This window comes from Callorhinus ursinus, unplaced genomic scaffold, assembly GCF_003265705.2.
Source record: "Callorhinus ursinus isolate GAN/ISIS: 27379988/994484 unplaced genomic scaffold, GSC_fseal_2.0 scaffold21, whole genome shotgun sequence".
Lineage (NCBI taxonomy): Eukaryota > Metazoa > Chordata > Mammalia > Carnivora > Otariidae > Callorhinus > Callorhinus ursinus.
This window is the reverse complement of record NW_027397083.1, coordinates 1,744,975-1,769,200: the sequence shown is the minus strand read 5'-3', so window position 1 is coordinate 1,769,200 and position 24,226 is coordinate 1,744,975. Positions and strand designations below refer to the sequence as shown.

The 24,226-nt window shown below is 46.0% G+C and overlaps 1 long non-coding RNA gene across 1 annotated transcript; it reads right to left on the bottom strand.

Annotated features, from left to right (window-relative positions):
• Window positions 1-13,298: 13,298 nt before the first annotated feature.
• On the bottom strand, window positions 13,299-21,010 carry LOC141374712 (uncharacterized). The gene is made up of 4 exons (XR_012381805.1): window positions 20,877-21,010; window positions 20,111-20,187; window positions 17,084-17,523; window positions 13,299-16,691 (listed from the first exon to the last, which is right to left on the bottom strand). It is a non-coding gene; the product is annotated as an uncharacterized lncRNA (long non-coding RNA).
• Between the last annotated feature and the right edge of the window lie 3,216 nt (window positions 21,011-24,226).

Here is a 24,226-nt window from a genome sequence, read left to right as displayed (position 1 = left end):
CAGACCCACTTCCCCTGTGCCACTCGGCCTTCCCCTCCCAACCCTAAAGATCAAGTCCAGAGGGAGCCTCACTCCTTGGAGCTCACCCGCCTTTGTTAGCCTGACAGGAGGGCTTGGGCAGGAGGCAGCTAGAGCAGGAAACAGAGCAGAGGCCGGAAGGAGGTCAGGAAGAGGCGGACAGGGCCCTGGCCCTGCTCACACCCAGCCCTACCAGTCTTCAGGAGAGAAACAGGGTGTTTCCAAAAATATTTACAGTGAGTCTTAAATTAATGAGGTACTGTATCAGCACTGACAATGGGAGGATGTGGAGCCAGGCCCTCCAGGAGAGAAGACCAACGCCAATGGCCCCTCGGCTGCACAAGGGCTCTAGAGCCTGGGGAAGGCCCCCCGCGACCACTAGAGGAGGAAGTCAAGCCCTCCGTCCTGGGCTCCGCATCCCCACATTCCAGCGGCCGGAGCCTAGTCTCCCAGGGAGCCGGAAGACTCCCTGGACCCCCACCACTGCAAAGAGCATCACCAACCCGCCTCCCTGCTCCAATCCAGCGTGGCAGTCTCCTCTACTGCAGCCCAGTCTGAGGGCCATCCAGGGGCCTCTTGAATACCTCTGCTTGAATACCAGACACTCACTCCTGCCCCTGGGAGCCATTCCCACTCCAACTGGGTACAGCACTGCTTATTCAACAGAGCAAAGGGGTTTAGAGCACAGTGCTGCAGCCCACAGGTCATGTTGCCATGGGTAAAGGAGCCATTTCAAGCCTCGGTTTTCTCATCTGTAAAATGGGAGTTGTAATAGTATCTACCTTATGGGCTTGGTGTGAGGATTCAACACGAGTTGAAGTACCCAATGGGGGTGGGGAGCGGGGGGGATGCCACGTAGGCAGAAACACACAGCAAAGGTGCAGAGACACAAAACGAAGTGTTTTTTTTTGGAGCTAAAGTTAGATAGAGCTGCGGCTGAAGTTACATACAGCCGGAAAAGCCAAGCACCATTTTGTTGCCATTAAAGTGACACAGAGGGGCGCCTGGGTGGCTCAGTCGTTAAGCGTCTGCCTTTGGCTCAGGTCATGATCCCAGGGTCCTGGGACGGAGTCCTACATCAGGCTCCTTGCTCAGCAGGGAGCCTGCTTCTCCCTCTGCCGATCCCCCTGCTTGTGCTCTCTCTCTGTCAAGTAAATAAATAAATAAAATCTTTTAAAAAAGGAAATAAAAGGTACACAGAAAACTCGACCTGCGATGTTCCATGTGTTATCTGCTCAGCAAAGGTGGCTACCGAGCCCTTGAAAGGCGGTCAGGGCCAGTGGAGAAGAGTTACGGTATAAGACACATGCCAGGCTGTGAAGACTTCCCACAGAGACAAGACGTAAGACATCTCATTAGTAATTCTTTATTTGATTACGTGTCCAAATGATAATATTTTGAGTACCTTGGGGTAAATAAAATATATTATTAAAATGAATTTTACCGGTTTTTTTACTTTATTAATGTGGCTCTTGGGAAATTTTTGATTAGCTATGTAGTTCCCATTATGTTCCTGTTGGACAGCACTGAGCTAAAGCATCGGCTCTAAGCTTTAAGACGCCCACTCGGGAGGCACCTCAGAGGGTGAGTTAGAAGGGGGAAGTAAATGCAATTGTCCAGACCGAAGTTCTGTATTAAGGGGAGGACTCAGACTTTTTTTTTTTTTTTTTTTTTTGTTGGTCAGATGGCACAATCCAAGAGGGATGTGATTTCTCTCTTCCTGAGCTAGGGTGCCAAGTAAATATGACTTCTAGAAATAGGTTAAAGCTTATCACATCTTGATAGGTAATGTTGTCAGGCACTGCAGAAGCACCTCTAAATGCTTTCCTCAACGTAATTTTCATTTAAAAACTTTTTTTTTAATTTCATTTAAAAATTCATCGGATAACTTCCATCATGATTCCCATTTTACGGATTAGTAAACCAAGGTTCAGAAACTGACATCACTGGCTCGGGAGCACTTGGCTTACAAGTAACAGAGAGGAGACAGAGGGCTGCCATCGGGGGGTGCTCACAGGAGTTCACAGGGCCATGACAGCAACAGAATAGTTTGCAAAACCAGCAAACGTGCTTTGCACTGATCATGAGAGTAAACTCTGAGGGCAAAACGCCTGGTTTCAAATCCTAGCTCTGCTACTGTATCCCTCAGAGCCTTAATTTCATTAACTATGCAGTGGGGTAATAACACACTGCAGTGGTCAGAATCATGAGATACTAGACAAAAAGACTAGATCTATGCCTGGCGGAGAGAATGGCTTAGCAAATATTGCCGATTACAGTGATCTCATGTAAATCCTCACAATCACCCAACGGGACTGGAAGGGTCAATGAAAATAAATAGGAACAATAATATTCCCAGTTTACAAATGCAGAAATTGAGGCTCAAAGACATTGAGAAACCTGTCTAAGTCCCACAGTTTCTAAGTGTTGGAAGGAGAATTCAAACCCAGGATGGCTGGCTCCCAGGTCTGCAGTCTTAAGACCATGGTATGTAGTTCATCATCTTGAACAATCTGTGAAGTCATATTTTTTTTTCTTGTTCTTTTTTAATGACACTTTCTATCTTAGTTTCTTGAGGTATGAAAGTTGCCTGCTCTTCCGGCCCAACATTTTGATGGCAGCCAGTGGGACAGTCCCCAGCTTTGTGTGAGTGCAGAGAGGTTACCTCTGGATGCCACGGAGCTCCGCTGAGGGGTTACCCATGAGCCCCAGGGCTCCACAGTACCGCAGGTGTCCGATGGCAATCTGCCTTCGCCAAGGAGCCGCGACCTGCGATGGTGGGTGACACCAGTATCACTACCAGACCAGAGCACAGAGCTGCCTCCCAAGCTATACCCTGGCCAGGCTGGTATCTGCTGTGTGCTTCTGACCGGGGAGATGCTGACATCTGCTGGGGATGAGCTGGTACACAGCCTTGACCTCCCCCTGAGCCTGATTCCCAGCACTGGCTTCTGGGCCCTGCCTTAGGGGGCAGAGACCCTGCAGGCTGAGTCCCCCAGGGGGCTCAGGTAAGCCAGACCTCTCCTTCCTCTGGGTTCCCATGGCACTGGAATTGCCAACCCCAGAATCTTCCAGCTGTGGGGTTGTGCTAAGAATCCTTAGCACAGGGGACCTACCCACAGTCCAATCAGCTGATGATTCTGAGGCTGAGTGGATCCTAGGCCCCAGCTAGCTCAGGTGCCCAGTGTCCTGGAGAATCAAGCACTAGGTCCCTACGACCAGTGCAGTGTTTTGAGCTACATGTTATCTCCTGAAATGTAGTTACACTGAGCTGTAATTATCCAATATCACATTATGACACTCATGTAGGAAAAGAAATGTTCTTGTCATTTCCACTTTGGACGAAAACCGGAGACACTGAATCATCCTCAGTGTTATTCATGACACTTCCTTAAGCATGTCACTGTGTAAAGACACATAAAAGGGGAAAATGTAACTCTTTTATTAAAGAAAGTTATGGACTAGAAAAAGGCTAAGGAAACTTTTTAAAATAAACTGACAAGTGATAAGAAAAAAGTTGGTCGTGAAGTCCCTGGAGGCAAGAATCTCATTGCTGAACACCCAGCGCCACCTTGTGGTTGCTTGCATGACAACAACCGCAGCCTCCACTTCATTCAGCCATTTAAGACTTGTTGAGAACTTGTCTGGAATCTTTTGTCTCGATGGACTTTGTACTGAAATGTCTCCCGCTACACCCACAAATTTTGGCATGGAAAAAAGGTGGACACACAATTGAGGGCCCGAGCGAGAAGTGTGAATATGCAAGTATTCTTCATTCGGAACCCTGCCAAGCTATTGCAATCTTAGCCCTGGGAACTTGGCGGCTACATATGGATTTAACTAATCATATTTTTTTCCTAATGTGTATGTGTGTTCTCTTTTCCTCTTTTTCTCTTTCTCTTTCTGGAAAGATTTTCCTACGTCTCAGGCAGCAGCTGCTGTGATAAGACCAGGTGAACTTGGGCACAGAGAGGAGGGGGTACAGATCCAATCAGTGGCCATGCCAGGGTGGGAGCTCCAGGCTCCCCGAGTCTCGCTCACTTAATGAATGAATGTTGCGTTTTCCTCTGTGGGAACCCTGTGCTAAGCTCGGAGATGAACCCAAACCCTACCTAGCCCTCTACCTTTGAAAAACAGAGACTAGCGGGGAAGACCAGTGTCTGCTAACTGACATAATGAAAAGTTAAGCTGTAGCAGTGGAAAGCAATGACGGAGAGTTAAAGCCACAGTGAGAGTTTTAGGGTCTGACATTTAGAGGCTCCAAGTACTGAGCAGACTATGACCTCCTCCACAATCAATTTGAAATTAAAACAGAAAGACAAGTGTAATGAAATCCCCAAAAAGTCTGGTCTTACCCACGATGACTTCTTTGATGTTATTTTATTTTTGAAAAGTCAAATAGCATGTTATGAAAAATTAGGAGGGACTCTGATTCATTAATGCCTGAAATACAAAATACACACTTAGTCTGCCTATTGAAGAATCCAGGACTGGATACGTATATAAGAAGGGTTTGACCTAGTCAGGAAAATCAAGAAATACGCCCCTTGAGGAAATGACCACTGCCCTGAGAGCTTCAAGATGAGAAGGCAGGTAGGAGAAAAGGATGACGAACAATTACAGCAAAACTTGGGCAGAGCATGTGCAAAGGTCCTGAGGCAGCCTGGAGCTTGGGAAAGCCGAGGCCAAAAGTAGGCAATGAGGACAGAGACTGTGTTGCAAGAGGAGGCTAAGGGCCAGGCCACATGGGGCTTTGTGGGCCACCTTGAGGAGTTTTGCCTTTGTCCTCCTAGCAATGGAGAGGGGTAAAAGGATCTTAATTAGCAGGGCATGGTGACAAGATCCAGCTGGTGTTACAGAAAAGCCACTTTGGCTGTGTGTGGAGAATGGATATGAAGAAGGAAAAGAGCTCAGTTAGAAGACATTTGTTCCCACGAGAGACGATTAGAAGCTTTGATTAAGAGTGTGGTAGTCAAAATGGGGAGAAGCGACCAGATTTCAGAGATATTTTGGATCGGATCTAGGTATAAGGAGAAGGGAGATGTCAGGGTGTGCCTAAGGTTTCTCACTTGCTGGAACTAAATGAATGGGGTGTCACTCATGGAAACAGGGTGCGGTAGGAAGTGGTAAGTGAACCCTGATATCTATTTTCTCCTTCTCTATTTAGAGAGTGCATGGGAGTTCAGATCTTCTCAGGCTCCCTGCCCTTGTCCCCGCTCCACAAGGGCCCTGATGAACCCAAAGCAGGCACTCTGGCGGCTCCTCATCTCTGGCCCATGCCATGCCTACCGGCCTCCCTCTCTGGAGCTTCTGGTGCCCATGTCCTTGCAGACATGCCAACTCAGAAAAGCAAGGGAGTTAGCACCCCAAGGGACGAACTATTGACCAATGGAAAACAAGCCAGTGGAAAAATCCTTCCTGCATTCTCTCCCAGAGGGCTGGTCCTCAGGGGCAGTTTATACAATTTACTGTAGTCGTCCTACAGATTGGCAATTCATAATATGCATGCTCATCTTATCTCTCCCTCTTTCCTCTGCCACGCCCCTTGCCACTTACTCCTAGTCCCTGGCAGTTGGTTCCCTAATAAAATAAGAGCACAGAAGCCCCCTGCCTCAGACGTTGCCCTGAGGGGAACCCAGTCTAGGCGGTAATATGACCCCCCATGTATTAACGGGGGTCACAGCTGCATGACTAGAGACTGGCATGTCCAGCCCCGCTCTCTACAGCTTACTTTCTAACTGTCCACAGGGTATGGGTAGAAGTGATACGTCCATTACCTGGGTCACAGCTTTCAAAATGGATGTTGCTTACGCTTCACTTCCTGGAAGGGGCGTGGGGCTAGTGAGCCAGTGTTGACCATGTGGGTGAAGACAAGATGTGGAGGAGAACCGAGCCACACATTGTCTTGTCTCACTGCTTCACTATACCTTAACTATCATATAGGAAGTCCAGGTTTGGGGAAAATCCATGAGTCCAGTTTCAGACATTTTTGTTTTTGAGCAGCTTTTGAGAAATCTGAGTGAAATGGCAATTGAGATGTTAGCCTGGGGAGGGCTGGACTGAAAACATAAGTTTGTGAATCATCTTCCTCTTCTTTGTGACTGGTAATGAAAGTCTCAATGTGTCTGAGGTGGTCTAGAAAGAGGTTAGAGAGTGAGAAGAGATGGGAGCTATGGGAGGGAACCTCCTGGATAGCTCTAGTCATCCCCGCCTCCTGTATTTATGCCTTTGTGCAACTCCCCTTGAATGTGGGCTAGACCTACTGACTCGCGTCTAAAGAATAGACTATGGGAAAAGGAATGGGATGTCACTTCCAAATCAGGTCACAAAAAGACTGGCTTCCATCTTGGATGCCCTCTCTCTCAATCACTTGCTCTGAGGGAAGTCAACCACCATGTTGTAAGCTTCTCTATGGATAGAGCCACATGGCAAGGACCTGAAGGAGGCCTCTGGCCAATAGCCAGGGAGGGACTGAAGACCTCGATCCAACATCCTGTGAAAAAATGAATCCTGCCAATAAGCACATGAGGGAGATCGAAAGCAGACTCTACAGTCCTGGTTGAGTTTTCAGAATACTATTCAGCTCTGGCCAACACCTTAATTGCAGGTTTGGGAGACTTTACTCTGGAAACATCTAGCGAAGCCAGAGCCAGATTCCTGACCCAGAGAAACCATGGGATAATAAATGTTTGTTTTCTAAACTACCAGGTTTGGGGTGATTTGTTTCTCAGCAATTGGTAACTAAGACAAAGCCCATGCCAGAGCCTTGAGGATCTCTACCCCTTTAAAGGCTGGAGTGGAGAACAAACCAATAAAGGAGGCCAAGAGCAAGCAGCCATGGGCACAGGAGGCAATCCAAGTGGATGCCAAGTCACAGAACCCAGGAAAAGATAGGAGGGAAGAGTTAGCAGTGTTGGGATGCTGCTGACAGATCAAATAAGGTGAGAGACAAATACTTGATGAACATCAAGATATGGGGATACCAGTGACCTCAGGATCTAAGCTGCTCCCTCAGGACCAGTGGGCCTAGACAACCTGTTTAGAATGATTGAGGAGAAAGCTGGAAAAGAGGAAATACAGAACTTTTACTCAAACTTTGACAGTGAAAGTAAAAATAGAGCAGTAGTTAGAGCAGGACAGAATTTTTTTAATGGCAAAGACTTGAGCTTGAGTAAAAGCCAAGGGGGGCTTCTGGGATGGCAGGGTTCAGAGTGCCATGGGCCCACTCCCCAGGAAAGAACCATCACTGGTGAAAATCATTAAACCCAATGGCTAGAAGTCTCTGGAAGTTGTTGTAAGGGAGGACAGCACACAAAGAAACATTTATTTAAGAACTAAATCTCAGTAAGTACAGGGAGAGACTATGAAACTTGAGCTTCTTTCCCCCATTCTTCATCTCAACAAGACAATGGAAGCTCCAATCTGAGCAGGTTGTATGCATAAAGTGGGCCTCCCTCTCCCCTAAGTTCCTAGTCGAGAGACAGAGTATTTCACAGGGAAAGGCAGACCACTAGCATTTCTCATTTCCCCAAACTCCAAGTTGCAGAGGCTAACTTCCTGGCAAAGGTGGCCAAACTATCAGGGGCTCACTCCCTCCATTTAGTCCTCACTCATAAATCAGAGGCTTAGCCCCAGGAACAACAGTCTAAGAGTATGGGGGCCCTGATTGCCCCCACCACAGTTCAGTTGTAGGGTGGAGGTTCCACACAGGAGAAGCAAGCAGAGAAGACTAGAGGCTGCCATCATCCCTCAGTGCCCTGCTCTTAAGTCAGGGTTGTCCCTCCAAGATAAGTGACTGTCCCTCACCTCTGAAGAAATAGTTCAGAGATTTTACTTAGGATGAGAAGCAGTTAATACAAATGGAGAGCTCATTCCAGAGAGACTTAATGAATTCAAAATGGAGTGTGGGGAATTTCAAGCCTAAGAGTGCTCACAAAAACAATGAAGATTTTGGTGGTAAGCAATGAAGAGGAAGCTAGTAGATCCCTTAGAGCAACAAGCTAAATCATAGGCCAGTTAGTTTACCAGAAAGAATCAGGTTAAGAGACAGCAAAGAAGAGCCTTCCTGGGTCAGAACAAACCTCAAAGACTTGCCTTTAAAGCTACCTCTGCAAAGGTGCCCAAATCTAATTGGATCAGACTGTGGAACAATGTACACCCCCAGGGCACTGTCAACAACAATAAAGCAATCAGAAGAAAATGAGTGGAGGCTAAGAGCTAGATGTGATAATAGCAAAGGCAAGCAGGTTAATAGAGATTTTAGAGAAAGAGGCCATCAAAGAGAGCCCTGCTAAAACCCACCATCCCAGGGTGACTGTGTGCCTGTCCAAAGCTACACTCTGTGAGGAGCAACATCAGAGGCTTCATATTAAGGCAGAAACATAATTTGCTAAAAGAGTTCAGCTAAGTCACTAAACAAACACATGAGCAACAACAGAAACACACCAGGAAGGGAGAGAATATCAGTCTACAGAGTTTCTACAGTATATCACCTAAAACGTCCAGACTTCAAGAAAAAATTACAAGACATGCAAAGAAACTAAAAATTGTAGCCCATGCAAGGGGGTGGGGGGAAAGAAGCAGCAACAGAAACCATCTATGAGATAGCCCAGATGTCAGATGTAACAGACTTCAAAGCGGCCATTATAAATATGTTCAGAAAAGTAAAGGGAATCACGTTTAAAGAAATAAGAGATATGATGACAATATTCCATCAAAAAGAGACTGCCAGGGCACGTGGGTGGCTCAGTTGGTTAAGTGACTGCCTTCGGCCCAGGTCATGATCCTGGAGTCCTGGGATCGAGTCCTGCATCAGGCTCCCTGCTCAGCAGGGCATCTGCTTTTCCCTCTGCCCCTCCCCCCATGCTCTCTCTCTCTCTCTCTCTCATTCTCTCTCTCTCAAATAAATAAATAAATCTTTAAAAAAAGACTATCAATAAAGCGATAGAGGTTATATATATTTTTAAAAGAGCCAAATGGAAAAATCTGAAGTTAAAAAGGATAATAACTGATATGAAAAATTCACTGGAGGGATTCAACAATAGATTTGACCCGACAGAAGAAAGAATCCATAAAGTTGAAGATAGGTTGATAGACTATGTAATCCAAAGAACAGAGAAAAAGAATGAAGTAAATGAACAGAACCTCAGAGAAATGTGGGACACCATTAGGCACACTAAAATATACATAATGGGATTACTAGAAGAGGAGATAAAGGAGGAGGGAAAAAATGCAAAGAAATAATGGCTGAAAACCTTCCAAATTTGATGAAAAGCAATTTATACTTCCAAGAATCTCAACAAACTCAAGAAAGATAAGATAAATGCAAGGGGCTCTACACCCAGACACGTCATAGTAAAAATGTGGAAAGCCGGAGATAAAGAGAAAAATTAAAAGCAGCAACAGAAAAACATTTAAGGAAGAACTAATACCAATTCTTCATAGAAATTTCAAAAAAAAAGAATAGGAGAAGAGAGTCCCAACTCATTCTATGAGGTCATTATTACTCTGATACCAAAACCAGACAAAAATATTACAAGAAGATGGGATGCCTAGGTGGCTCAGTCAGTAAAGCATCTGCCTTCAGCTCAGGTTATGATCCTGGGGTCCTGGGATAGAGTCCCACATCAGGCTCCTTGCTCAGCAGGGAACCTGCTTCTTCCTCTGTCTGCTGCTCCCCCTGCTTGTGTTCCTGTTCTCACTATCTCTCTCTCTCTGACAAATAAATAAAATCTTTAAAAAAAAAATTACAAGAAGACAGAACTACAGGCCAATATCTCTTACAAATATAGATACCAAAATCCTCCCAAAAAAGCCAACAAACAAAATATACCAACGTGCATTCATACACTATGAAAAAAATGGGATTTATCCCAGGAACACAAGGTCAGTTTAATGTCAATTAATGTAATGCACTATTTCAGTAGAATGAAAAACAAAAACTACACGATCATTCCAATATATGCAGATAAACCACCTGGCAAAATTCAACACCTCAGCATGATCAAAACATTTGAAAACCTGAAAATGGAAGGGAACTTCTTTATCGTGAAAAAGCATCTATATAAAATCCACAGTTATCATCATACTTAATGGTGAAAGAATGAATGTTTTTCCCCTAAGATCAGGAATAAGACAAAGATGTCTACTTTTGCCATTTCTACCCAAAATTATACCATAGGCTCTAGACAGAACAATTAGTCAAGAAAATGAAATTTCAAAACACCCATATTGGAAAGGTAGAATAAAACTATCCCTGTTTGCAGATGACATGATCTTTCATTAAAAAAAAAAAAAAAAAATCCAGGGGGTGGAGGGTTGGGGTAACCAAGTGTTGTGATGAACAATGGGTGTCATACACAACTAATGAATCATTGAACACTACTTCAAAAACTAACGATGTACTATATGTCAGCTAACTGAACATAATAAAATAAATAAATAAAAATAAATGAAGACATCAGTTGAAAAAAAAAATCCTAAGGGATCCATTTAAAAACTGTTAGACCGAACAACAGACTTCAGCAAGATTGCACGATACAAGATCGATATACAAAAATCAATTGATTTTTCTCTGTGCTAACAATTAACAATCTGAAAATAAAATTAAGAAAACTATAATAGCATCAAAAAGAATAAACACTTGGGAACAAATTAACAAAGACATACAAAATTTAAACTCTGAAAACCATAGGACATTGTTGAAAGAAATTAAATAATATCTAGATAAATGGAAAAGCATCCCATGTTCATGAATTAGAAGATTTCATATTGTTAAGATGGCACTACTCCCCAGACTGATCTACAGATTCCATACAATCCAGCTGGCTCCTTTTCAGTAATTAGTAAGATGATCCCAAAATTCTTATGGAAATTCAAGAGATCCAGAATTGCCAAAACAATTGAAAAAGAAGAACAAAGTTGAAGGACTCACACTTCTTGATTTCAAAACTTACTACAAAACTACAGTAATAAAGACTATGTAATACTAACATAAGGACAAGATAGATATATATATATATCAGTGGATTAGAACAGAGTCAATATAATAAACCCTCACATTTATCGTCAACTGATTTTTGGCAAGAGTGCCAAGACAATTCAATGGGGAAAGCAAAATCTTTTCAACAAATGTGAGGACAACTGAACATCCACATGCCAAGATATGATGTTGAATCCCTATCTCACATCATAGAGAAAAATTAACTCATAATGGACCAAGACCTAAATGTAAGAACTAAAACTATGAAACTTTCAAAGAAAACATAGGCATAAGTCTTCATGACCTTGGGTTAAGCAACAGGTTCTTAAATATGACACCAAAAAGCACAAGCAGCAACAACAAAAAATAGATACATTGAACTTCATTAAAATTGAAAACTGTGCTCCAAAGAAGACCATCAAGAGAGTAAGAAGACAACCCACAGAACAGGATAAAATGTTTGTAAACATATATCTGATAAGGGACTTGTGTCTACAATATATAAAGAATTATTTTAACTCAATAATAAAAAGACAAATAACCCAATTAAAAATTGGCAAAGGATCTTAGCGGACATTTTTCCAAAGAAGATATACAAATGGCCAATAAGCATGTGAAAAGATGATTAACATCATTAGCCATCAGGGAAATGCAAAGCAAAATCACAGTGAGATACCATTTCACACCCACAAGGAGGGCTGTAATAAGAAACACAGACAAGAGGGATGCCTGGGTGACTCAGTCGGTTAAGCGTTTGCCTTTGGCTCTGGTCATGATCCCAAGGTCCTGGGATCAAGTCCCCCATCGGACTCCTTGCTCAGCTGGGAGCCTGCTTCTCCCTCTGCCTGCCACTCCCCCTGCTTGTGCTCTCTCTTTCTCTGACAAATAAATAAAATCAGGTAAAATGTAGTATAGCCACACACGGTATATTATTTGGCAGTAAAAAAAAAAGAAATGAAGTACTGATATAGGCTACAATCTGGATGATTCTCGAAAGCATTATGCTAAATGAAAAAAGTCTACAGAGACAGGAAGTGTATTAGTGGCTGCCTGGCACTGGGTGGGAAGAGGAGGTGAGAAGGGGAGTAATTGCTAATGGGGGGGGTGCAGAGTTATAAATATGTTCTAAAATTGATTGTAGTGATGACTGCATAACTGAATACATTAAGAACCATTGCACAGTTACACTTACATAGGTGAATTATATGTATGGCATGTGAAGTACATCTCAATAGAGCTGTTATTTAAAAAAACAAAAGTCAACAGAATGGATCGGGTTGAAAGAAGGAGTGAACCAGATGATGGCAGAAAGGAAAAAAGGACGATCTAGGCAAGAGAGTGAGCAAGGCAGAGGTGGAAGGACTCACTTCCAGCAGCAGGACAGCAGGCCTGCCTCCCTGGGGGGTTAGGATCAGTGCTGCTTTTGAAAGGTCTGAAGACCTGGGTTTGAGAACATGCTTGTTCTCATCTGATGGATGAAGAGGAAGACAGAGGGGAGCAGGTCGGAGGTTTGAAGGGAATGGAGGTTTGATACATGGTATCTCTGAGCAGTGGCTGTGGAGAGGTTACCTATAGGTGAAGCAGAGCCAGTTTCACCAGTGCGCAACCTGTACAACTGCACAGTGCCTGCACTTAAAAATGCTCCATGTGGGGTGCCTGGGTGCCTCAGTCGGTTGGGCATCTGCTTTCTGCTCGGGTCATGATTCCAGGGTCCTGGGATCGGGCCCCACATCGAGCGGGGAGCCTGCTTCTCCCTCTCCAGCCTGCTACTCCCCTTGCTTGTGTTCGCACTCTCTCTGTCAAATAAATAAATAAAATCTTTTTACAAAAAAAATGCTCCATGTGTGCTTTTCTGCTTTGCTGTCAGTGTCTGGAAATTCTTTTTTTATTGTTATGTTAATCACCATATATTACATCATTAGTTTTTGATGTAGGGTTCCATGATTCATTGTTTGTTCATAACACCTAGTGCTCCATGCAGTACGTGCCCTCTTTAATACCCATCACCAGGCTAACCCATCCCCCTACCCTCCTCCCCTCTAGAACCCTCAGTTTGTTTTTCAGAGTCCATCGTCTCTCATGGTTCATCTCCCCCTCTGACTTACTCCCCTTCATTCTTCCTCTCCTGCTATCTTCTTCTTTTTCTTTTTTCTTACAATATGTTGCATTATTTGTTTCAGAAGTACAGATCTGTGATTCAACAGTCTTACACAATTCACAGTGCTCACCGTAGCACATACCCTCCCCAATGTCCATCACCCAGCCACCCCATCCCTCCCACCCCCCACCACTCCAGCAACCCTCAGTTTGTTTCCTGAGATTAAGAATTCCTCATATCAGTGAGGTCATATGATACATGTCTTTCTCTGATTAGTGTCTGGAAATTCTTAATGATTTTTGAACAAGGGGTTCCACGTTTTCATCTGGCACTGGGTCCCACAAATTAGGTAACCTGTCCCACCCTATAAAGAACTATCCAGAACCTGACCAAGAATGGCTACACACATAAAAGTGGCTTCTATTCAGCTAAGACTCAGAGGGGGAATTACAAAATTCAGATTTAAATTAACCCAAGAATGAATCCCCAGATCATCTCTCTCCCTACTATTATTATCTATCTCCCTGGCCCGCTTACTCTTACCTTACACAGAATTTCAGTGAGAAACTATGGCCCTTTTATTGTTCAATTTGATTTACTGGGAAGGAGGAATTAGGCTTCCCCACCCCACTGACATCTGGCTTGGCCATCTGACTTGCTTCAGCCAGGAAATGTGTCACTTCTAAGCAGAAGCTGTGAGACCCAGCACATGGCTTACCAGGGTTTATTTTCCTCTGTTACTAAAGCAGTAATGTCCCAGATACAGTCCGCCCTATCAGCCAGATCCTGAGATGAAGATACCATGGGGTAATGCTCCAGCCAAGCCGGAACTACAGCATGTGCAAGAGACAAAGCTTCGTTGCTTTAATCCACTGGGATTCTAAAGTTGTTTGTGACTGCAATGTCATCCACCTTATTTGGACTAGTCAGAGTGACCTCTGTTTTCCAGGACCACATCAACTCAAAAGCAGCGAATTAGGAGATGCTCTAGGGCTTTTCTCTCACCTCTAGAACTAACTTGACACGTACTATGTATTTGTTGCATTCACAGTGGGGAACTCTTGTCTCCTCTGAGTGCTACCCAAACTCCTTCGTCTGTGTTCAGAACTCCCCACGACCAAACTTGACAGCTTTATCTCCCGCTGACCACCCCCCCAACAACTGATCTGCTCACTCATCTCCACACATTTTCCCTCTGCTCATTCATTCATTCTTTTATCCAATGTATATTGGTACCCACTCTGTCACGGGGACCGTGTTAGGTGCAGAAAAGTTTACCAGACATGGTCTCCCTGCCCAGGGGATTGAGTCCCCAGACCTTGGTCATGATGTTTCTCATCATTCCGACCCCTCTCTCTGCCCTATTGAAGCTGCTAACCCTCCTTCCAGACACAAACGGAAACCCCACCACCGTCTGCTAATCTGCCCATCACCCCATTTACTCAGGAGTAGCCTCTCCCTCTTCTCAAATCCTGAACTCATCATTTTCTTATAAATTATTTGGCAATCAGTTAGATCCTGCCTGACGACCTCTCTCTTTCTTGTGCTTTGACGGGCTATTTAAATCTCATTATTAAAGCATTTATACTTTTTTTTCTCACGTCCTTAAATAGATGCATAGAAGCAGCACATTGCTTAATGCAGACTTAATTAAAGTCGAGTCAAGTGGTCTTATTTATTTCACATGTCTTGCTTATATTCGGCCAACTTTTGACCTAGAAAAATGGTATCCTCCAACCTAATAGTTCTATGGAAAATAACTTGTTGGCTTTGGAGGCCTTTCCCTCGCCTGGGTTCTAGGGAAGAACGCGCGCGACAGGTCTTCGAAAGGGGCTTGCTCAGTGCCTCTTCTGCTCTCTTCCTAAACCTCAAAGGCCCTGGCACCCCGAGACTCCACACCACCCAGAAGAGTGTTGGTAGGTATTAGGGGAGAGAACTGTTTCTAGAACATCAGCTCCTTCCAACCTCCTGACCAAGTCCTTCCCTCTCATCGCAAACTAGGAATGTCTCCAAAGGTCCAGCAGAAAGACGGGAGAAACCCCAAAGAGGGGGAAAGTGACATCTGGGGAGCATCCACTGTGTGCTGGGCACTTGGGCCCAGCGTTGCTTGCACACGTGCTCCCTCAATACTCCCGGAGAGCCCTCAGAGATGGGTGTTCTCCGTTTTCCAGAGAAGGAAGCAGACTTGCAAGACATGACGTGCCATGCCCAAGGTCACTCAGCAGCAAGTACCAGCGTCCCTTTGTCTGGGACGTCCGTGCCGCCTGGCCAACCGTAGTTCTTTGGGAGTATCTTCTGGTCTGCAAAGCCTCTCACTGACTGCTCACAACTGTCCCACTCGGTGGGTACGGTCTCCGTCCCACAGATGCCAAGCCAGGCCCCCAAAGACATTGAACCTGGCCTCTCCCATCACGCAGAAAATCACAGGGGGAGAGCCCCAACAGGGCACACTGGAGTCATCCTGCTCAGCCTGGCCAACTCGGCACAGCCAAGCTGGTAATGGGATGCTCATGGCCACGTGGCTGAATGATCAGAAACAGCGCGGCCTGAGCTTTACCACTATGATTTTAAAGATTATTATTCCGTTATTTCAGCTAATTAAGCCTTGAATGCTGGCCAGCTCAGCTTCCAGCCCAGAGAGGAAGGGAAGCAGCTTGGGCTCTGCTTCCCCTCTGGCTTTTCTCTCTCTTGCTGGCTCAGCAGCATTCAGGGCCTGAAAGGGTGAGGGGTAAGGGGAGTAAGGAAGGGTGCTCAACCTCCCCTGCCACGACCCATCGGAGAAATGGGAGGTCTGGTGTCTGCCGCAGAAAAATCCCCTTTCCTCACGAGCGGGCAGCCTGTTCTCTACAGGCCCAGCAGGGAAGAGCCTGGGCTGGCTTGAAGCCTGGGTTTAAGGCCAGGAGCAGTGCATTGCAACGTGGCTTAGTAGCTGTGGGGGTCTGGAGAATCCCCTCCTCACTCACCTGCATGCCATCTGAAATGTCGCATGAGCCTCTCAATCAGGAGGCAGTAGCCTGGTGCTGTGCCTGTCTAATGTGGTAGCCAGAAGCCACGTGGAGCTATCTAGATTTTAATTTCAATTAGGTAAAATTTAATTAGATTACATACTCAGTTCCTCTGTCACATTGGCCACATATGAGGGCCCTCGGGCTACTGTATCGGATAGGCAGCTAAAGAACATGATGAAGGGTGTGAGCACCCGTGTTCGACCCATGGAGGCGAATCCCAGCCCCACAGCTTACTGGGAGTCTTGGGCAAATTCCTTAATCTCCTTGTCCTCAGTTTTCCCATCTATAAAATGGGGAATTACAGGGCCAAGCTCACAGAGCTGTTGTAAAGATGAAATGAGAAATGTATGTGAAACACGGAGAAGAATGCCAAATAATGGTAAAGACCCCGTTGCTGGCTCTTATTACATTGATATGAGGCTTCAGTCTTACAAAGCGATTTCACAAATGCTACTTGACTTGCATTTGACGATGAGTTGGAGGCAGGCAGGGACATGAGGAGTCAGCTGAGCCATTTCACAGAGAGACAAACCGAGACACAGAGGTGACGGGACTTCTCCAACAGGTGCCAGAACCAGGACTTGACCTACGTGAAGAATTCAACAGCTAACATGTGTGGATTCTTTCATGTCCAACATCCTGAAACATCTTGGCACGTCCTATTTCAGCCTTAGCCTAATCTCATGAAGCCAGGAACATTCCTCTCATGTTAAGAGTAACGTTCTAAGAGGGAAGTAATCCTAATGCTCTCTGGCCCTTATTCTGTGCCAGGCACCGTCCTAAGCATTCATTTAGTCTCCACAGCAACCCAGTGGAGGAGGTACATTTATTATTCCCATTTCAGTGATGCGAAGGGTGAAGCACACAGAGGGTTGACAACTTTCCCAAAGTCACACAGCCAGGAAGCTGTGGATCGGGACATGAGAACCCAGAAAGTCTGACCCCAGCCTAGGTGGAGAGATGTCCCACTTCACTCACCCGCGTCCCAGCACACGTGAAGGAAGTGGGAAGAGGGCAGAACCCCTTTGTTCCCAAGGCCTGTTTCTCTCTCCCGCCCATCGCCTGTGTCCAAGGGGAGAAGAACGCAGGCTGCCCTTGAAGCCTCAGGGGCTGCCGGTGGGAGACGAGAGGTGGAGAATATAGGAGCCTGCCGAGAGGTGTGTGGCCGTGACCTGTGGGCCTGGTGCCTTTCTGTACCTCTCACCATGCCCCCGTCTCCACCTGCTCGGGCGGCCAGGACGAATAGCATGGACTGGGGGACTCAAACAACAGACATTTATTTCCTCAGCTTGGAAGGCTAGAAGTCGGTGGAAGTCGAGGTATCAGCAGGCTTGGTTCCTTCTGAGGCCTCTGTCCTTGGTTTGCAGGTGGTCTTTCCCTATGTCTTCCCTCTGTGCGTGTCTGTGTCCAAACGTCCTCTGCTTGGAAGAAGAGTCGTACTGGCTTAGGGCCCACCCCAGTGACCTCGTTTTAACTTAGTGACCTCTTTCAAGACCCTATCGCCTCACATTCTGAGGTCCAGGGCATTATTAGGATTCCAACGTGGATTTGGGAGTGGGGGAGACACAATTCAGCCCGTGATGCACCCTGTCTCGCTCCATGCTGCCCGACCCGGGTCTCGGCCCCCGGAGGGGCCTGTGGGGCAGGTTCTGGGGGCAGAGCTGCAGGGGGCAGAGCTGCAGGGAGCAGGGAAATGGGGAGTAGGGTTCCCAGAAGGAAAGTGAAAACTCTGGGAACCAAATGACAGCCTGAAGCACACTCCACCAAGGGTGATTGGGGTCGGAGCTGAGCGGGAGGAGGACCTTGGTAATCATCCCTGTTTGCTGATTGCCTTCTCTCTGCCAGGCCCTTCAATACTTCACCTCAGTGAACCCCCCCAACAAGCCTGCAAAGTGGGTGTTGTTATCCCATTTCACAGATGAGAAAAGTGATACTCAGCTGGGTTTAAAAACCACCCGGCATTGGGGCACCTGGGTGTTAAGCGGTTAAGCGTCTGCCTTCGGCTCAGGTCATGATCCCTGGGTCTTGGGATGGAGCCCCGCATCGCATCGAGCTCCCTGCTCAGCAGGGAGCCTGTTTCTCCCTCTGCCGCTCCCCCTGCTTGTGCTCTCTCTCTCTCTCTCTCTCTGTGAAATAAATAAAATCTTAAAAAAAAAAAAACAAAACAAAACCCAACCTGGTGTGAGAAAGCCCTTGGAGTTAAGGATCATGGGTCTTCACTTCTCAGTTAAACAGCCCAAGAATCTATTGTGTGTGTTTGATTGTCTTGCTCCTTCCCACCATGGAACCTTCGCAGATGCTGTTCCCTTCTGCGGAGGATGCCTCCCCCAACCCCCCCAACTCGTCCTGCTTAATTCCTGTTCCTTCTTCCTCTTCCTAGAAACTTCGCCTACATCCCAAAGCCAAGTCTGGTTCCTTGGTTATTTGTTCTAACAGCACCACGATCCTGTCCAGTACCCACAGGTTATTCTGAGAAGTCGGGTGCCCTGCTCCCACCAGACTGTCAGCACCTTGAGGTCAGGCACCATGTCCCTACATCCCCAGTGCCCAGCAGAGTATATGGCATAGAGCCCCATAAATACCTCTTGAAAAGAATAATATTACCTCCTTTCAACAGCCTTCCTTAACACGCCTTTCCTGCTGAGATCCAGGCTTCCTTTCTCCTCTTAGTTCCCATGATAGTTTTTATTTTATCTCAGGATATCTTATGCTGAACCGTTCTAGTTATATCGGTCACTCTCTCTCGACTATGAGTCTTTGGAGCTAAGGCTCCAGCCCTATTTATGTTTCTATCCCAGGAGCCCAGCTCATAAGCTTGTACAGAGTAAGAAGCCCACTGTGAACTGAGAATGCAAATGCCTCCTGGTGGTAAGATCCCGCCATCCGATAGTGTTCAGACAAACAAAGATGCTTTTTGGAGAACCAGTGTAACAAGCAGGACTCTCAAATAACCGAACCGTTCAGGCGGCCTTCAGGCATGGTTGGATCCGGGGGCTCGCACACAATGGCAACAGGATGCAGCCTCTGTTCTATCGGTACTATATTTTGCTATATTAGCCTTAGGCAGATTTTCTCCCAGGACTTAGTAGCTTCCAGAAGGTCCAGGCCCATAACCTCCTCGCTGTGAGTCCTGTGAAAAGAGAGGTTCTATCCCCCAAGGGTTCAAATAAAAGTTCACTAACTGAATCCCACTGGGCCAGTTTGGTCACAGACCCACCCCTGAACCAATCACAATAGTCTGGAAGAATTGATATTGTGAGTGTTCGGGCCCCGGAGCAGGACATGGGGTCAGCCCTGCTGAACGGACAGATTTAGAGCTGGCTCAGTAACCAGGAGACCGGAAAATGGACGCTGGGTAGACAAGACCCACCACGTTCCCTCTGACCAGCCTTTCCGACTCCGTTCACCTGTGCTTCCTGGAGCCTGCCAGAAATGTTGCTGGAGACTCTCCACCGCCCAGCTCCCCAGACCTGGTGGACTGCAAGCCGGAGACCCCCAGACCACGGTGCCCGGGGATAAAGAGACCACAACCCCTCCCCACCGAGCTCCTCACACAGGGAAGAACGGGCCCCAAGGAGAAGCACTTAGCCTTGACGTGTTTTCCTGTTGCTGCCCTTCCTACCAAGACGTCACTGGCTTGGCTCCCGTCCTGACTTTGCTATTTTTTTCTAGCTCCTGTGAAGGAGGCAGTAGGCCTGGGAAGGGTTTGTCCAATAACCCCAGCATTTCAGGCTCTCTCATCCTGTTGGTTATAGACTCTCACACATTCAGAGAATGACACTTATTTTTAAGAATTTTGTTTCGTTTGTTGGATGGGTGGATGAATCCGTTCTAGGTACCTTTAGGACTCCCTCTGTCCTTATCTCCTACATTTTACCGTCTTGGGCTCCAGATGACTGTAAGAATGGAAAGCACTTCTCTTGGCCCTGAAACCGGCCTCCCCGTCCTCCCTTAGCAGTAACAATGGCTGAGATTGAACATAGCAAATTTTTATCAAGCACTTACCCTAATTCAGGCGCCGAGCTCAGCACCCACTTGATCTTCACAGCGGCCCCACGGGCTGGTCTGGGCACTGTGATCACCTGCAATTTATAGTTAAGAAAACCAAGGCTTGGTAGTCATGTGCCCAAAGCACACAGCCTGTCGATGGCAGAGCCAGAACTCAAAGGGTGTGACCCTAACCACTCTGTGATTGAGCCCTATGAGCAAGGACCCTCGGCTCTATCCACACCAATGTTCTCCTTCTCCTGGAGCATGACACACCTTTATTCATGCTGCTTTGCCCGGAATAAGGTCCTCCCTCCTCCCCTCTGTGTAGACTGATGGCAGGAAATATACTGGTGGCAGGGAGTGCCAGGCTACATTGCTTCACCAATTAACCCCCAAATCTCAGGGGCTTATTACAACAAAGATCCATTTCTTGTCCATGCCACACTCTGCCGAGGGTCAAGTGGCCTTCCTCTACCTTATAGGTGGCCTCCAACGGAACAGGACACACGGAAGGGGAGCACCAGCTCTTAACTGCCTCTGCCTAGAAAAGACACATGTCATTTCTGCCTACATTTCCCTGACCCCAACCAAGAGCATGTGGACATTTGGTGAACACATCCTGTCTTTGCCACAAATTTTCCATGCAGCTCCTGCCAGGGGGGCAAGCAAAAGATAAAGACAGCCAGGCAGCACAGATGGGAGCAGGGGTGAAGGCGAAAGGGCCAGGATCCAGGCTGCTGGTGGGAAAGAGGGGCCGGGTGGGTAGGATTTGGGGACTCACCATGTGCCGCCAACTCCAGACCCCAGCTCGGGGCGGTGCTACATTTCTACCGTCCTGGGTATTGCTCAGAAGAAGTCAGCCACCACTGAACTTGGCTGAGACTCCTATCTAAGTTGGGGCTGCTAATGACAGGATTTGACCTGAGCCAAGGGAACAATGTAATAAGAATAACAATCCCTGACTTTCCAAACTTTAGAGTTTACAAATCAGACTCACAGCCAAAATCTCATTTGACCTTCACAATAACCTTGTGACGTGGGTATGTTATCTCCATTGTCTGGTAAGGAAACGCAGAGAGAGATGATGTAACAGACCCAAGTCACACAAAGCCCGTGCGTGCTAGAGTCTTTCTCCATGCCAGCTTTCTGGGTCCACACTCAGGCTCTTCCGCAGCTCAGCTGCCTCCCGTGCAAATTTTGATGGAAATTGACCACATGAAAATGAACATCAACAGGATTTGGACTCAAGAGCGTGGGTGCTCCGGGCACCACAAAGAAGTGCAGGTGTTGGAGGCAGACAGCCTGGCGTGGAGCCCAGCTCTGCCACCTGCTAGCTGGGTGAGAGGTGGCAAGTCGATCCCTCTGGGCTCACTGTCCTTACCTGGAGAACAAGGATGACAGTACCTAACCCATAAGGTTATGGTGGAGAGTTAATGAAATAAGGAAAATCGAATGCTTAGCACAATGCCTCACTCAACATCAGAACTTAATAAACACTGAATGATGCTGCCGATCCTTCTTAGAGACAAAACGGTATCAGTACCCCTTCCTTCCTCCCCGGAGCATGATTGTGCGTCACTATGTCACACTCGGCTTCTGCCAGAGAACAATCTGTCCCCCTAACCCAGCTGCACATGCAGCATCCTACAAAAAGAGAACATTCTTCAAACAAACAAACAAACAAACAAACAAACAAACAAATAGGGGCTCAGTCAGTTAAGCAACTGACTCTTGATTTCCACTCTGGTCATGATCTCAGGGTGGTAAGACAAACGCTGTGTGGGGCTCCATGCTCAGCCGGGAGTCTGCTTGAGATTCTCTCCCTCCCTCTCTCTCTCTCTTTCTCTCTCTGTCCCTTCCCCCACGCCCCTCTCCCTCTCTCTTTCTAAAATAAACAAATAAATCTTTTCTAAAGACCACTTTATTTAGCTATTATTGGCATACAAAATGCCATACCTATTTAAACTATACAACTTGCTGAGTTTGGAAATAAGTATACACCCATGAGAACATCATCACAACCTATGTAAGCCATAAACACATCCATCTCCTCCCAAAATCTTTCTTTTGCCCTCATTTTGTGCGTGTGTGTGATGAAAACACTTAACACAAGATTTACCCACTTAGCAAGTTTTTTAAGTATACAATAGAGTATTACCAGCTGTAGACACTATGCCATACAGTAGATCTCTAGGACTTACTAATCCCGTATAATCTAAACTTTGTACCCCTTAATTAACACTTCCCCGTTTCTCCCTCCCCCGCCCCAGCCCCAGGCACACACCCTTCTACTTTCTGGTTCTCTGAGTTTGACTACTTGAGATTCCTCATGTAAGGGATATCATGTAGTATTGTCCTTCTGTGTCTAACTTACTCATGTAGCTTAATGTCCTCCAGGTTCACCCATGTTGTTGCAAATGGCAGGATCTCCTTTTTTTTTAAGGCTGAATAATATTCCATTGTACATATATACCGTATCGTCTCTTTTTTTTAAGATTTATTTATTTATTTGAGAGAGAGAGTGAGTGAGAAGAGAGGGAGAGGAAGAGGGAAGGAATCTCAAGAAGACTTCCTGCTGAGCACAGAGCCCAACATGGGGCTCGATCTCATGACCCTGAGACCATGCCCTGAGCCAAAATCAAGAGTCAGACACTTAACAGACTAGGTCACCCAGGTGCCCCATATATCATATTTTCTTTATGCATTCCTCCATCAATGGACATTTCAGTTGCTTCTGCATCTTGGCTATTGTGAATAAGGCTGCAATGAACATAGGGGTTCAGATAGCTCTTAGAGATCCTGATTTCCATTCCTTGGGCTACATACTCAGAAGTGGGGTTGCTGAATCATATAATAGTTCTCTTTTTAATTTTTTGAGGAACCTCCATACCATTTTTCTTTGGGGATCAGCACTGGCCATTGACCCCAACCCCTGGCCCTTCATCTCAATTTTGCTGCCACCCAGGGGCCATTTCATGCCATGCCAGGGTTTGTCTCCAAGTGTCCCTTTTAGGACAGTGGTTCTTGAAAAGAAAGTGTGGGTGGAGGGAAGAGGAAAGTGTATCTGAGGACATGCTCGGGGAGCCATGAGACTGTAAGAGTTGCAAAAGTCCCACAGGTGATTCTGACATGTGCCTCCTCCCTGTGCTGTTAGGGACCCAAGGGCGGAGGCAAAGCTCCAGAAACAAGAAAGGAGAGGAAAGGGGAACCAGGACAATCCTGTCTGTTTTCACCAGCACCAAGAATGCATATGAGCTGTTGCTTCCAATGGGGTTTTTGCTCTGCCTTGTGGATTAGCCAATGTTTTGTTTCGGACACAATTCTTCAGCCAGTAAACCCAGAAACAGGGAAGCTGAGAAATGGCCTTTCCTAAAAATTTGTAAAGCAAACCACAAGAAGGGACTTGTATCAAGAATATATAAAGAATTCCAACAACTCAATAATAAAAGACAAATCAGAAAAGGGTCTAAATAGACATTTCTCCAAAGAAGATATACAGGAGATTAATGTGCAAATAAAAAGATGCTCAACATCGTTAGCCAGCAGGGAAATGCCAAGCAAAACCGCAAAGACATACCGCTTCAAAACCCACTAGGAGAGCTAGAATCAAGAAGACAGGTGTTGGCGAAGATACAGAGAAACCAAAACCCTCACAACAATGCTGGAAAATGGTGCACTTGCCCGGGAAACAATCTGAAAGTTTCCCAAAAGGTTAAATATCAAGTTTGCATATGACCCAGCAATTCCACTCCTTGACATAAACCCAACAGAAATGAACCCTATGTCCACACAAAAGCATATACACAAATGTTCATGGGCATTACTGATAACAACCGAAAAGTGAAGGCAGTCCAAGTGCCTACCAAATATAATGTAGTATAGCCATACAAAGAGTATTACTTGACAATAAAAAGGAACGGAGCATTGACATATACTATAACATGGATGAACCTTGAAAACATTACACTAAATGAAAGAAGCCAGTTCCTTGGTTTGTCTTTCTCTCTCTTTTTTTTTTCTTTGCTCATTTGTTTTGTTTCTTAAATTCCACATGAGTGAAATCATATGGTTTTTGTCTTTCCCTGGCTGACTTATTTCACTAAGCATTATACTTTCTAGCTCCATCCACAT